Below are 15,999 nucleotides of genomic sequence, written 5' to 3'. Positions count from 1 at the left end.
TAAGTACTGTAGTTGAACATTTTATTACTCCAACCTCGTGAAAGCGACAAACTGATACGTTTGAATTTAGGCAAAACAACTTTATATCGAAGGAGTGCCTTTTGATTTGACGGCCTGCACATGTGCAGTTTGGTACGAGACGACCATTAGACCCGATGATGTGTTTCTGCACATGAGCATAGCCAGCCGACGTCGCCATGACATTGCCTACAAGTGTGATCGAGGATTTCTATTGGAGTAGCAGTTTCTGCCTATCTTCATACTGTGCTTTCTTTGACTCCATATTAACTCCTCCTCCACATTTACTGGATTGGTTGAACAGGATCTAGTTCCAGGAGCTTCTTTTACACCTGCTACATTTGGTTAGAGCTAGGGTTAGTTAAGGGTTAGGTTTAGAAGTTAGGGAAAAAATTATTTTGAATAGGAATCAATTGTTTGGTCCCCATAACGATAGCAAAGCAAACGTGTGTGTGCGTGTGTGAGGATATGCGTGACAATAGCAGGTCACTCAGCCTTGCTCACCTGTTCCTCATGCGTGAGAGGGTAACAACTGGTTACTGACTCCCCGGCCTTCCAGCCTCCCAACTGCCCCCCCCCCATGTCTGTCAAAGCCTCTACCGTGGGGATATGTGGTGTAGTTTATATCACCACAGTCTGTGTAACTCACCTTCATTAGTCACAGAGCTTATCAAAGAGCCTGCAATTAAAGTCTAGTGTGCAGAAATGAGCTGTACCATAATGCATGATGATTAATTAAACAATAAAGAAATTAGAAAAATGACCCCATGGGAAAACAGTAAAACCATTCTTACTGAATCTGTCAATCCAATATGTAACATTCTCTTCAAGTGAATCTCACTCATTTCTTTATTTTCACACATGGAAAGTGCTCTCTCAGTCCCTATCAGTTGAGTTGTGGATCTCGTGAGGCATTTTTGTCCTTGAATAGTGGAGCTTCTGGACACATTCCCTGTGTGCTGTGAGTTCATCCTCAATGAACACATTGTTCTCTGTGTGATAAGGTGTAATTGCCCCCCAAAATTTAATTGATATGAGAAATCATGTGAAAACATGTGTTTTTGGAACACTTCACGTGATCACATGATTGTTGTCACATTAAATTCACATAATTCACGTGATCCCATGAAAACGTGTTTTTGGAACACTTCACAAGTGATCACGTGAAATTCATGCGGTTTTTCCATAAGGGTGTCTCTGGGCCACGAAAGTGCTACAGCAAGATTAAAGTTGTCCACTGATAGAGTTTGCCTTCCAAGGGGAAGTCGAAACTGATGTCATTACAAATTCATTACTTACACATCACTATGATAAATATAATAGGTTTTCTTGAGTGTATTTTTAACAAAGCTGATATTTACTTAGATCTCCAAACTGTAGGAATTACAAGTGAAATCAGTTATAGACAGAGGCATGGTGGCTTAGCAGGAAGGTCGGAATGCCGAGAACCAAATGTTTGAAAGGTCAAATCCCAGGTGAGGACATGTTGAATAAAAATTACTGTATAAATAAACATACACAATGTAATCACGTACAGTGCACTCAGAAAGTATTCAGACCCCTTGACCTTTTCCACATTTTGTTACGTTACAGCCTTATTCTAAAATTAATTCAATTGTTTTTTTCCCCTCTTCAATCTACACACAATACCCCGTAATGACAAAGCAAAAACCGTTTTTTAGACATTTATCAACAAACAAAAAACTATAATATCACATTTACATAAGTATTCAGACCCTTTACTCAGGACTTTGTTGAAGCACCTTTGGCAGCGATTACAGCCTCGAGTCTTCTTGGGTATGACGGTACAAGCTTGGCACAGCTGTATTTGGGGAGTTTCTCCCATTATTCTTTGCAGATCCTCTCAAGCTCTGTCAGGTTGGATGGGGAGCGTCGCCGCACAGCTATTTTCAGGTCTCTCCAGAGATGTTTGATCGGGTTCAAGTCTGGGCTCAGGCTGAGCCACTCAAGGACATTCAGAGGCTTGTCCCAAAGCCACTCCTGCATTGTCTTGTCTGTGTGCTTAGGGTTGTTGTCCTGTTGGAAGGTGAACCTTTGCTCCATTCTGAGGTCCTGAGCGCTCTGGAGCAGATTTTCATCAAGGATCTCTCTGTACTTTGCTCCGTTCATCTTCCCCTCAATCCTGACTAGTCTCCCAGTCCCTGCCACTAAAAGAAATCCCCACAGCATGATGCTGCCACCACTATGCTTCACCGTAGGGATGGTGCCAGGTTTCCTCCAGACATGACGCTTGGAATTCAGGCCAAAGAGTTCAATCTTGGTTTCATCAGACCAGAATCTTGTTTCTCATGGTCTCTGAGTCCTTTGGGTACCTTTTGGCAAACTCCAAGTGGGCTGTCGTGTGCCTTTTACTGAGTCTTCCGTCTGGCCACTCTACCATAGAGGCCTGATTGATGGAGTGCTGCAGAGATGGTTGTCCTTCTGGAAGGTTCTCTCATCTCCACAGAGGAACTCTGGAGCTCTGTCAGAGAGACCATCGGGTTCTTGGTCACCTCTCTGACCAAGGCCCTTATCTCCTGATTGCTCAGATTGTCCGGGCGGCAAGGAAGGAAGAGGAAAAGTCTGGGTGGTTCCAAACTTCTTCCATCTAAGAGTGATGGAGGCCACTGTGCTCTTGGCGACCTTCAATGCTGCTGAAATACTTTGGTACCCTTCCCCAGATCTGTGCCTCAACACAATCCTGTCTCTGAGCTCTACGATCAATTCCTTCAACCTCATGGCTTGGTTTTTGCTCTGACATGCACTGTCAACTGTGGGACCTTATATAGACAGGCGTGTGCCTTTACAAATCATGTCCAATCAATTTAATTTACCAAAATGGGGACTCCAATCAAGTTGTTTTTTTATTTTGCAAACATTTCTAAAAAACTGTTTTCACTGTGTCATTATGGGGCATTGTGTGTAAATTGATGAGGAAAACATTAATTGAATCCATTTTAGAATAAGGCTGTAACGTAGCAAAATGTGGAAACAAGGAAAGGGTCTGAATACGTTCCGGATGCACTGTATGTCAAAGTGTGAACATCCTAACGACACATTTTTGCTTGCAGGGCATCACCTGTGAAATTTCATTTGAAAAATATCCACATTTGAAACTTCATGTGAAATATAAATCACAGGTAAAGTGTTCTAAAATCACATGGTTTCACATATGATTTCACATATGCAAGGTTACGTGATCACGTGAAACTTCATGTGAAATATCATCATGTGAAGTTTTACAAAACCATATGGTTTCACATGATTTGCAAAACATGCACATGAAAAAGATCATGTGATTTTCAAGATGTGAAATCACTTGGCTTTTCCTTAAGGGATAGATTTTGGTACATTTTGACACAAGCTACATGGACATACTTCAGAGGTGGCTTTCGCTTGTTCATGCATCCCTCAAAAACAAAGCCTGCCTTTTTGAAATGGACCCAAATGGGTCTTCAGCAGCTCAGTCAGACCAAAATCAAACTGATTTAGCCTACACATTTATTTAAATGAAATGATCCTGACCTTGCACATTTTTGTTTAATAATCTTGACCCATAAACATGCCATTTTTCTTCCTGTCATATTTCTTCTAATAACCTTTATTTTACCTTTTGGTTTTCATTTCTATGTAATTCTTCTGTGGAAAAAACAGGTGCACATTTTGAAATGAGATCTAACTCTTAGAAAATCAGACCTGTAGTATTTCAACTTCGTTGGCTGTGGGTCTATAGGTGATGGAACCAACAACATGTAATGCAACACAGTGAAGAAGACAGAAACAGGACTATGAAAGGGGAGTAGTGGAATATGGAGTATCTGGATGATGGCTGTGAAAGTGTGAAGGAAGGCCTGCTGTGCTGCTGTGGGCTTTGGGAGCAGTGGGCCGGCCGGTGTGGCTCGTCTCTGGCTGCAGACAGCTGCAGCTCACACATAGAGATCTGTACCAGTCACACCTCTACTGCATTTGTGTGGTAGATAGAATAGCCAACAGCTGCGCCAGAAGCTGATCTGCTTTATTGAAGTTATGTGTGACAGCCAATGATACAGTAATGATGTGTGTGTGTGTGTGTGCGGCACGCGCGCGCGTGTGTGTGTATGTGTTTGTGTAGTCCGTGTGTGTGTGGTGCGTGTATGTGTGCGTAACCTTGAATGAAACAAATCAGAGTGTGGACGTAACAATGTCACACTGAATACATTTTCCTCACAACATATTGAGACAGAAAGGCTTTTATACAGCTAGAGAGAGATAGAGAAAATAAAGAGTCTAGTGTTAGAATCAAGGTTTCTCATGTTGTCTGTGTATGTTACTGTAAGTAGCATAGCTGTGTTATATACTGTAAGCATGAGGTCTACTATAAGTAGCATCCCAATGGGCACAGACGTCAGTTCTATCATCTAGTTTTGATTTACATTTCATTGAGTTGTCAACTAACAGTGAATTCAACAACAAATGTCACCATGTCATTGGATTTTAGGTTAAAAGTTGGTTGAAATAAAGGCAAAATGCCCTTACGTTGATGGCTTTTTGCAAATCCAATCAGTTTTCCATGTTGATTCAACATCTTCACATATATTTTTAGGGTTGAAATGACATGGAAACAACGTTGATTCAATCCATTTTTACCCAGTGGGATGGCTGTGTTATAAGCTTCCCCAGTACTCACTAGGGGAATGAATGAGTCAGTGGGAAGAAGCAGTCTGTCCCACCTGGTGTTCTGCTGAGATCAATAGAGATGAAAGGGCTCTCCGACTTGACAATTATCACCTACGACCACTGGGGACTATCAGGAGAAATTACCCATATCTCAGCCTCTCACAGAGCTGCTATCAGGCCTCTGGTACTCCCCCATGACATAATTTTCCAATGACATCCTCACATAGTGAGGTGAGAAAAGAGGAGGAGGGTGAGATGGACCACAGAGAGAAAGAGAGAGAGATGGATGACAGAGAGAGAGAGAGGGTGAAAATAGAGAATGGGAGAGACAGCGGAAATGAGTGCTGTGAGAACAAATGAATAAGTCAATGAGGGAGGGACGGAGGGAGAGAAACCAGGGTCCCAGCCCATAGACCAGGGACAGGAATGGGGAATGGGGTGGGGGAGGCAGCAAGGTTCCCATGCCCCGGGGGCCCCAGGGGAGTAGCGGTGGCAGATGTGACGTCTGGGGCCCAGCTCAGGTCTCTTGCACTGGGGATGACAGTCTGCAGTCTGGGCTGAGACCAGAGGCTCTCATCCATCACCCTCAGATGACCAAGGGCCTTTCTGTATAAATAGATACAAAAAAGACCCAGAACAGACTCTTATTGGACTCTACTTAGGGCTAGCCTTGGGCCTCCTCCAATCACAGTTGGGCATCTTGTCTCTGCTACGTTTAAAAAAATATATGTTATTACCAAGAGCCCATCACAAATCCCAGGTCAATAAGTCATCTAGTTTGTTGATGTTTCATCTTATTTTGGGTAGCTTAAGAAAAATAACGAAATATCTCAATCTTGCCTAAAGTGTCTGCATGCTTCCCAGCTATAACAGTTTGGAAGAGTTTGTGCATATACATTATATATACAAAGTATGAGGACACCACTTCAAATTCATGGATTCAGCTATTTCAGCCACGCCCATTGCTGACAGGTGTATAAATCGAGCACACAGCCATGCAATCTCTCATAGACAAACATTGGAAGTAGAATGGTCTTACTGAAGAGCTCAGCGACATTCAACGTGGCACCGTTCAACGTGGCACTGTCATAGGTCTTCAAATTTCTCCCCTGCTAGAGCTGGCCCAGTCAACTGTAAGTGCTGTTATTGTGAAGTGGAAACGTCTAGAAGCAACAACGGCTCAGCCCTGAAGTGGTAGTCCACACAAGCTCACAGAACGGGACTGGCGAGTGCTGAAGCTTATAAAAATCGTCTGTCTTCAGTTACAACACTCAACACTGAGTAGCAAACTGCCTCTGGAAGCAATGTCAGCACAAGAACTGTTCGTTGGGAGCATAATGAAATGGGTTTCCATGTCCGAGCAGCCGCACACAAGCCTAAGATCACCATGCGCAATGCCAAGCGTCGGCTGGAGTGGAACTCTGGAGCAGTGGAAACACGTTGTCTGGAGTGAGGAATCGCGCTTCGCCATCTGGCAGTCCAATGGACAAATCTGGGTTTGGTGGATGCCAGGAGAATGCTACCTGTCCGAATGGATAGTGCCAACTGTAAAGTTTGATGGAGGAGAAATAATGGTCTGGGGTTGTTTTTCATGGTTCAGGCTAGGCCCTTTAGTTCAAATGAAGGGAAATCTTAATGCTACAGCATACAATAACATTCTAGATGATTCTGTGCTTCCATCTTTGTGGCAACAATTTGGGGAAGGACCTTGTCTGTTTCAGCATGACAATGCCCCTGTGGACAAAGCGAGGTGCATACAGAAATGGTTTATCGAGATCGGTATGGAAGAACTTGACTGGCCTGCACAGAGCCCTGACCTCAACTCCATCGAACACCTTTAGGATGAATTGGAACACAAACTGCTAGCCAGACCTAATCGCCCAACATCAGAACCCGTCCTCACTAATGCTCTTGTGGCTGAATGGAAGCAAGTCCCCTCAGCAATGTTCCAACATCTAGTAGAAAGTCATCCCAGGAGAGGGGATGCTGTCATAGCAGCAAAGGGGGACCGACTCCATATTAATGCCCATGATTTCGAAATGAGTTCAATGAGCAGGTGTCCACATACTTTTGGTCATGTAGTGTATTATGATGACATTTTGTGACGTTTTTGTTTGTCTTTTTGTTCGGCTGTTCAGGCACACACGTTTTTTTCTGGAAGCAAGCCAAAGTTCGAAGCCAATCCGTCAGTGATTGGTCAACAGCAGAGATTCTTCAATAAAGACTTTGCTCTCATTCAACAAGAGACAACTCGTTTTCATGCAATTTTTTTAATTGAGAAATACTGCACCAAACATCTTAGTTAGATGTAAAAAAAAAAACGTCAAAATGAATCACAGATTTCTTGAGTTATCTTAGATTAATACTGACTATTTTAACCAAAGGTCTTTTAAGGGAGTATGCGAGCACACGTTTGTTTCGGCTAGCCGAGTTCGACTAGGCGCCAGCCGAACTGAAGCATGCTGACGCCTTAAAACCAGCTCAATGGTCAGTAAGAAGCCAGGAGTCAGAGCTGAGGGATGGAAGGAGCGACAGAGAGAGGAGGAAGGAGCCTCCCAGTGCCAGTTTTCCAGGAGGCTGTCAGCGTGAGACAGCTGTGAGGAGAGGCCTTTATCTCCTAATGCACTGTATTACAGAGTCCTTGGAAAAAGCCTTGTCTCTGTGAGGGTGGATGAAAAAGATTTGGATTGGATCCCGACTTTAAATAGATTAGGACTGCAAGCAGTCACACATCTGTAGCCGCCATTATCCCCCTTTGAAGCCCCATGAGTGGCTGTCGACACCCATCAAGCATGGCGAGGGGTGCAGCCGTGTCGGCTGCCGCTGTGCCGGGGGAATCATGGGGGTTTGTCTTTAAGGTCTCTTCTCAAGCTCCTGGTGATTTTAAATGAACATCTGTAAGCCCTGATAAGTACAACGCTTGGTATATTTCTTGGGAATGACAAAAAAGGAGGTGAGGAAAACATAACAAATTAAGCAAGGACTTCCTGAATGAATCCGAGTAAACAACCGTGGGTTATTCAAAGACGATAGGATCAGGAATAGCAACACAGGAAATGACCTCAGAATTCAGTTGAATTCCCATCAGAAAATCGATTTTACGTGGTTTATGTTATCTGTAGAAATCTAGATACAGTATGTCTACAAGGTTCAGAGTTTACCCAGATTGTGTGATCTGACCAGGATGACTGGATCTTAGGGTCAGGTCACAGCCTATTGCTGTAATGTGTATTATTAACTTCACCATCTGCCTCATTGACTCTGAACTCTATTAACTGAATCATGTTTTGACCCACCTGTAAGGATGAATGTGAAAATGAAAGAGTGAGGTCTTACCTATTGGCCCTCTTCCTAGAGGGGACTGTGCTTCATTCACACTACTGGGATCCAGGTGAATATGTATCTCTGAGGGAGGACAACAAACCTGTTGGGAATCTGAGATTGATTAATCAGACTGAATAAGTATTTATTTTTCCACTCCACTGGTCTTCTCAATGAGCTGTGAAATAGTCAGATACGGTAAATGAGGAAGATGATTGCATTATTAACAATTTGACACGTATAGCAGCACATATTTACTTGGCTGTAAAGAACCAGAGCTGGCATTAACCTATGAAGTCAATCTACACTACTGTTTTTTAAAAACAAAACCAATCCCACAGGAGACATTTTAGAAGTTAGATGATTCTGGGTGTGTGTTGTTAATGTGTCTATTGTGTTTCCAGAAAGCGCTCTATCCTTTCTATTTAAAGGCAAGACATTAAACCCTGTACTGTTCAGTAGAACCTCCATCTCTATGGATCCTTGGGGAGGACAAATGCCTAAAGCACCTGTGACGAAAGCAAGAGAGACCTCCCTCCTACTAACCAACCGTCCACATAGCATAACACAATACAGATAACAATAACTCTGAAACACAACACAGGACACAAGTCAAAACATCACGCGAAAGGTTGCAAGTTCATATCCCTGAGCTGACAAGGTACAAATCTGTCGTTCTGCCCCTGAACAGGCAGTTAACCCACTGTTCCCAGGCCGTCATTGAAAATAAGAATTTGTTCTTAACTGACTTGCCTGGTTAAATAAAGGTCAAATGAAAAAAAGAACAACCCATCTATCTCCCAGTGGACCAACCAACCTGATAACATTATTGATACCTTTTATTTTTTCTTATTGTTTCTGCATTGTCGAGAAGGAGCCTGAAAGTAAGCATTTCGCTTGACGGCGGATACCATGGGTATCATGTATATACAACTAATAAACTTGAAACTCATTAGGTTGTGTGTGGTAACGTACTCTCCACACCCACTTGCACACAAAGCTGTGCAAGTGTGATCTCCAGGCACAGCTGGAGTACAGGGCACTGACTGAGACAAAGTGCATCTTTCCACCACTGTTTGTCTTCCTCTAAATCCACCCAGTCTAGAGGATAGGGTTTTCCCCTCACACACTGACACATAACTCTGCTGGTAGGCTAGTTTGAACAGAGGAGCTATACAGGCAGTGTTTGAAAATCTTGATCTGGACTATTGTCGTGAAGCATCAATTTTTTGTTCGCTTCGTGTTTTTTGTTTCATACTGTATGTTTGCTTTGTAAGGGTGATATCGGGCTACTGGAGTATGTCAATTGGCTTCACACACATCATGCTGCCTGCCTGCTGGTCAATAGTGTAAGGAAAGGCATCCTCAGTAATAGCACCATTGCCCCCTACTGGGGAGAATAGCGCATATTAGGACTGCCTGAAGCAGGTAAACAACAGTACATGTGTAGACTGAAGCAGATAGACTGAATAACTGTAAAAGTGGACCAAGGAGCATATTAGCTCTGGTAGCAGTGCATATGCTGAATGTAACAGGGGAAGATCACAGCACAACATTCTTATTGGTTCATTATTCATGTGACAAAGTCAGTTTCCATCCTCAACTAACACGTTTAACATGATTTTCTTAATCTGGGTTCTCAGTTATTGCAGAATGGAGGCACTGGGGGTTTCGTTTTTAAGGTTGCTGGCTACAATTAGGAATCAATACCTGATACACTAAAAAACATTATCTATGTAACTCAGAAATAAAACAGTGGCTTGTCCAATAGGGTTGTTTGCTTTTAGTGCTCTGGCCTATAAAGTATAAACATCTCTCTCACATTTACTATAAAAACATCATTACCTTTCAATTGTTTTCACACATTAGTTGGCTGAGATTATTTCCACAGTGAGTTTTGTGCCCTGTGAAGCGGGCTGGCAAGCACATGGTGAATCCTTTTCTCTGAGTAGGCTACACACTCACTCTGCCTGCCTGCCTGCCTGCCTGCCTGCCTGCCTGCCTGCCTGCCTGCCTGCCTGCCTGCCTGCCTGCCTGCAGCTGTGTCAACAACACAGTGAGCTGGGTGACTCCCTGACTGCAGACAGATAACTCATATCTATCTGCAAATACAGTCTCAGAGAAACATTATGATAACAAACATAGTTGTACCACATTTGTATAACCTATAACTTTTCATAAATCCTAACATGAATTACCTGATTTGATTGAATTATCCCTTCATTCCTGGTCATTCCAGCTGGTCATCTTCTCTTTGCTCTAGTGATCAAAGAGAAGAGGCGTTTAATTATGAAACGGTGCGCTCCACTAAAACATTGCCTGTAAGTCACCATATGGAACTCATCTCTTCAGCCCTTATTAAAGCGTCTGGCCACAGCAGAGCAGGGGTCAAAGTTGGCTGGAGGTCGGCAGGGTCCCATCACTGTGACCGCAGTCGGAGCCTATAGGCTGTTGAACAAACAAACGTATGAGGTCATCACATCAATAGGCTTCGAGGCCGTACTTTAAAATGTAGGTTTGTGTGGGACTATTTTGGCCAAGCTAGCTACGTTAAAGTTGACCACATTCTAATCTCAACATTGACTTTTTTGTTGTAAATGGTCAAATGAAATGACAAGATGGCCATTCTAATATCCATAAGTTCATGTTCATATATAAAATTACCCATTCTCTTTTTTCCACTAACATACTTTAAATGTGTTCTAAACCATATGATTTTAACAGGCTTCCCTGTTGTATGAATGCTTTGGGCTACTGGTGCGTAATATTAACTTTTTTTCAAGTTGCTAATGAGTCATGAGTCAAAGGTTAGCTCAATAATAGTTGAGCTTCTTAATCTAAGGTGCCAAAAGGGTCCACTTTAACTCCCTATACTTCCCTACTCCTCTTACCTCCACTCTAAACATACTTCACCTTAGCGAGTCAAATGATTTGTGTGTGCGTGCGTGCGTGTGTGTTTCCGTGTGTGCATGAAATTAATAACCATTACAGCTGATCATGAACTCACCTTCAGTTTGAATTAAAGCATGTTCATTTGATTGCTATAATTTATTCACACTTTGCAAATCCAATATATCTTAGCTGTTGATGATTGCATAAGGACCGCTTGGTCAGGCCACAGGTCAGAGCCCTCTGGCCTCCCGGGTGGCCCAGTGGTCTAAGGCACTGCATCGCAGTGCTAGCTGTGCCACCAGAGACTCCTGGTTTGAGTCCAGGCTCTGTCGCTGCCGGCCGCGACTGGAAGGTCCATGGGGCGACGCACAATTGGCCTAGCATCGTCCGGGTTAGGGAGGGTTTGGCCGGTAGGGATATACTTGTCTCATCGCGCACTAGCGACTCCTGTGGCAGGCTGGGCACAGTGCACGCTGACAAGGTCACCAGGTGTACGGTGTTTCCTCCGACACATTGGTGTGGCTGGCTTCCGGGTTGGATGCGCGCTGTGTTAAGAAGCAGTGCGGCTTGGTTGCGTTGTGTTTCGGAGGAAGCATGGATCTCGACCTTCGTCTCTCCTGAGCCTGTATGGGTGGTTGTAGTGATGAGACAAGACAGTAACTACTAATAATTGGATACCATGAAAAAGGGGGTAAAAAAAAACCTGAGCCCTCTGATTAGACCAGTGGGAGGACACAATAGACCCAGCGGTATCACACTACTACCACATCCCCTCTCTATTTACCACTTCCTGCCTGGGAATCAGGGCTTTACATCCCTCACGGAATTCCACTGTTTGTTTCTTTCCCAAGACTTCCAACTGCAACAAACAAAGGGAGGTAGGAGAGAGAGGACAAACACAAAGGGAAATATTCTGCAACAGACCAGAGCACACATTCCAATAGCATCACCACTACTGGGGCTGAGGACAGTAGGGAGATGCAATGGACAGAAGGGCGAGAGGAGTAGAGGAAGGTATGGTTATTGGTGTTGGTGTTTCTAGAATACTCTCAAAGTCATGCCATTATAGCTACTCAATATAACAGTGCTATAAAGGAACAATCCAAATGTATATAATAAAAATAATAACAATATTCTCATATGAACACACATCTGTTTGTTTTGCTTATGTCAATAGAAAGCCTCGCACATGCACTGTGTGATCTGTAGATCTGAACTGTGACATCTCTCTCTTTCTCTTTCCCCTCTCTTTCTAATAACAGACAGTGCAGGCACAGGCACCTGAAAGGCAGCAGCAGTGTTTGTGTGTGTGCATGCGTGCTGTCATCACGGCTGCTTGTGGCTAGTGTCCTAGACTCTAATCTGCTGGAGATGCTATCATGTGTGATTAGTGTACAGGGTGTTTACTGGCACATGCTCTCTCTGATTGCAGTTAAGCTGCTACCGCAGTTACAAAGATATACACACAAACACACACACACACACACAATATACCCCTAAGGAGAGAGGCCTGCACCTGCTCCTCTTTTTGCCTTGTGTAAACAGAGCAGGGGTAAAGCTAGAGGGAGGAGGGGAATGGGAGGATGGAGAATGGGATGAAGCATTAAAGGCATGTTCAAGTTGAGGTTCCATTATCCTAGCACTAAATGCTAAATAGGTAGGATTTGAGGTAGAAGTATTTACCAAGCAAAGTTTAGGTGTTGGTGAGGGTGGATGTTGGTGGGTTTAGGTGTTGGTGAGTTTTGATGTTGGTGAGTTTGGGTATTAGTATCTTTGGGTGTTGGTGTGCATGGTTGTTGGTATGCTTGGTTGTTTGGGTGTTGGTGAGTTTGAGTGTTGGTGAGTTTAGGTGTTTGTGAGTTTGGGTGTTTAGATGTTTGGGTGTTGGTGAGTTGGGGTGTTAGTATCTTTGGGTGCTAGTGAGTTGGAGTGTTAGTATCTTTGGGTGTTAGTGTGCTTGGGTGTTGGTGTGATTGGGTGTTGGTGAGTTGGGGTGTTGATAGGTTTGGGTGTTAGTATCTTTGGGATTTGGTGTGTTTGGGTGTTGGTAGGTTTGGGTGTTGGTAGGTTTGGGTGTTGGCACGTTTGGGTGTTGGTAAGTTTAGGTGTTGGTGAGTTTGAGAGTTGGTGAGTTTGGGTGTTGGTGAGTTTGGATGTTGGTGTGTTGGTGAGTTGGGACATTGGTAGGTTTGGGTGTTGGTGGGTTTAGGTGTTGATGAGTTTGGGTGTTGGTAAGTTTGGGTGTTGGTGGGTTTAGGTGTTGATGAGTTTGGGTGTTGGTAAGTTTGGGTGTTGGTAAGTTTGGGTGTTGGTGAGTTTGGGTGTTGGTAAGTTTGGGTGTTGGTAAGTTTGGGTGTTGGTGAGTTTAGGTGTTGGTGAGTTTGAGAGTTGGTGAGTTTGGGTGTTGGTAAGTTTGGGTGTTGGTAAGTTTAGGTGTTGGTGAGTTTGAGAGTTGGTGAGTTTGGGTGTTGGTGAGTTTGGATGTTGGTGTGTTGGTGAGTTGGGACATTGGTAGGTTTGGGTGTTGGTGGGTTTAGGTGTTGATGAGTTTGGGTGTTGGTAAGTTTGGGTGTTGGTAAGTTTGGGTGTTGGTGAGTTTGGGTGTTGGTAAGTTTGGGTGTTGGTGAGTTTAGGTGTTGAGTAATGTTTATGCCCTGGGGACTTGTAGACCTGGAACATTCCTAATGCAAATTGAGAATGGGAGCATAGATATGAAGCAAACAGGGGATCCAAGTGGATTACACAAAGCATGTTTGAGCAAAAACATCCTCTCTGGGGAGATATGTCACAGTGATTGATTATAGGGATCTCTAACCCATTTTTCCACAGCTTTACAGACCATTCACTTCCCTAAAGACAACATCACATAGTACACATTGCATGACATTTCTTTCTCCAATAAACTTCCAATAAGCAATGATGTTGTTTTTCCTAATGTTTTGACCCTCTGTTTGGTGATATAAATGACAAACTTCCTTGCTCACTCGATATGTATGCACAGACATGGCTCAACACTCATAAAAAACACAATCAGCAAAACTATTGCTTAATGAAAATATGATGGTGACTGGATATGAATACAAACAAAATGAACATGCTGGGCTGTACTTTGAATAACTGTTGTATTTTTGTTTGTTCTGCTTGGTAAGGCAGTGTTTGCTGACGCAGAGATATAAATGAGGCATGCAGAGTTCTCACTGTTTTGAACATGAATACCTTAGGAGTGATGAAGAGACATCTCCAGTAACTGACACTCATATCTATGTGAAGGGGACCCTGGGTATTTCAACACTACTGGCACATATTTGTTGCGACATCGCTACCTGTATAGCAACCGTCCCTTTGGGTTTAACAAAACGTAAATACATTTCCACTCAAACAGTGCTCATACAGTGCTCATATATTTTACAGAAATATTTTACAATTCATAGTTGACCACAAAAATATTGCCGGGGCTGGTCCATTGTCAAGATAATTATGAATTACACCTTTTCAGTCCTTTAAAGACAGTTTGAGAGTTTGACAGTTTGACAGTTTTTTCAACTTATGTGCAGTGATTTTCAGGTCTCAGGGAATAGATCGTTAGAAGGAGAGGAAATGTAGACTCTGCCAAAAAATAAGGAAAGAAGGTCTCTTGATGCTGATATTCCCCCTCGGGTCAAAGGACAATGAACGACACATGCCTTTGATCACCATTCATACACAATATCAATGTCTCCCTCTGACCCTACCTAATCACGTCTGTGCTGCATTACTGCTGTGCACTGGGGTTTTAACAACTCTGGCCCTTAATGAGGTTTATGTGTTATGTTTTGTCCCCCCTCCTACTCAGCTGTACAACACACTGAGTAAGAGGGAGAGTTATTTATGATGGCTGGGCTTTAGCTACATCAACCCTTCTGCACTCCTACACCAAGCTAATTATCCTCTCCCCACACATGAATCATTGCACTGCACCACCTAAAGAAAGAAAGAGATTAATTTCTCTCTCTTTGAGCGCATAATTCAACATTAACCTCCTTCATTAGTGTACGTTGGAGTGTGTGTGTTGGACGGCAGGAATGAATGCCCTTGATGTCGATAATCCGGTTTTCACACAGGGTTTGGCTGCTGTTTTCATCCACTGGGCTTAACAATATTGTTTGAATGTTGTAGTACAATAGTTTTTTTTGTGACCATGTGACCTGAGCTGACTTTTTTCCAGTCAGGGACGGAATAATGTAGGAAGCAAAGATCATCAATGCACACACTTCTGTTAGGACAACCGACACCTCTTTTCCCTGACATTTGAACTGGTCACAAGGTAAATATCAATCAACAACATCCCCTCTGGACATCGTAAGATGCTCCATTCACAAGGGTATACCTTGCAAAGGTAATTCCAAAGCTATGTGGTTAGACAGGTTTGATTTCATAGGTTTGATTGATTTCAGTGGTTCTGTCAATATACGTAGTCTACATAATGTCACATTACAGGTGTCATATTTGTTTTGAACACCATTCATGTAGGTTACTCTCAACATTGGGTTTCTTTTGGAAAAGCCTATATGTCTGACTACTAATATCACACTGTCCAAGGTCATACAGTAACTATTACATGACTCAAAAGAGTGTCTCTTTACTTCTGACCTCAACACTCCAACTCCATTATAACATTTCATTTCTTATCTCTGATAAAACAATACGTCTGGGTCCCAGTCCCACACTGGTCCGGAGTTATTAAGCATACTATAAGAAGTGCACACAAAAGCACTATTTTCACTTTTATTCTAAAAGTCTAATGAGGGGATGAAATATAACTGACACTCAGAGAAGACAAAGAGAGCGTGGCCCTCTGTGCATGATGGGGAGAACAATGCAAGGGGAATGTGCCGTGGCTGCAGAGGTAGGAACACTGAATGCAGATTGGCCTGTAATGAGGGATTAAGGTGGTATTACGGGGCTTTATTAAGATGTTTCTGATCCTCATTAGACAATCTCATATCAGCACATTGATTCCCGCTCGCTCGCTTTACTCTCTCTCTCTCTCTCTCTCTACTGCACTGCTGTACAGCATGTACAATAGAGAAGTTTAATGAGCAACTTTGTCCTTTTCTTGTGGAATGTAGTGGG

The sequence above is a fragment of the Oncorhynchus kisutch genome, linkage group LG3, assembly GCF_002021735.2.
Source record: "Oncorhynchus kisutch isolate 150728-3 linkage group LG3, Okis_V2, whole genome shotgun sequence".
In the NCBI taxonomy this organism is placed as follows: domain Eukaryota; kingdom Metazoa; phylum Chordata; class Actinopteri; order Salmoniformes; family Salmonidae; genus Oncorhynchus; species Oncorhynchus kisutch.
Note: the sequence above shows the minus strand (reverse complement) of the source record.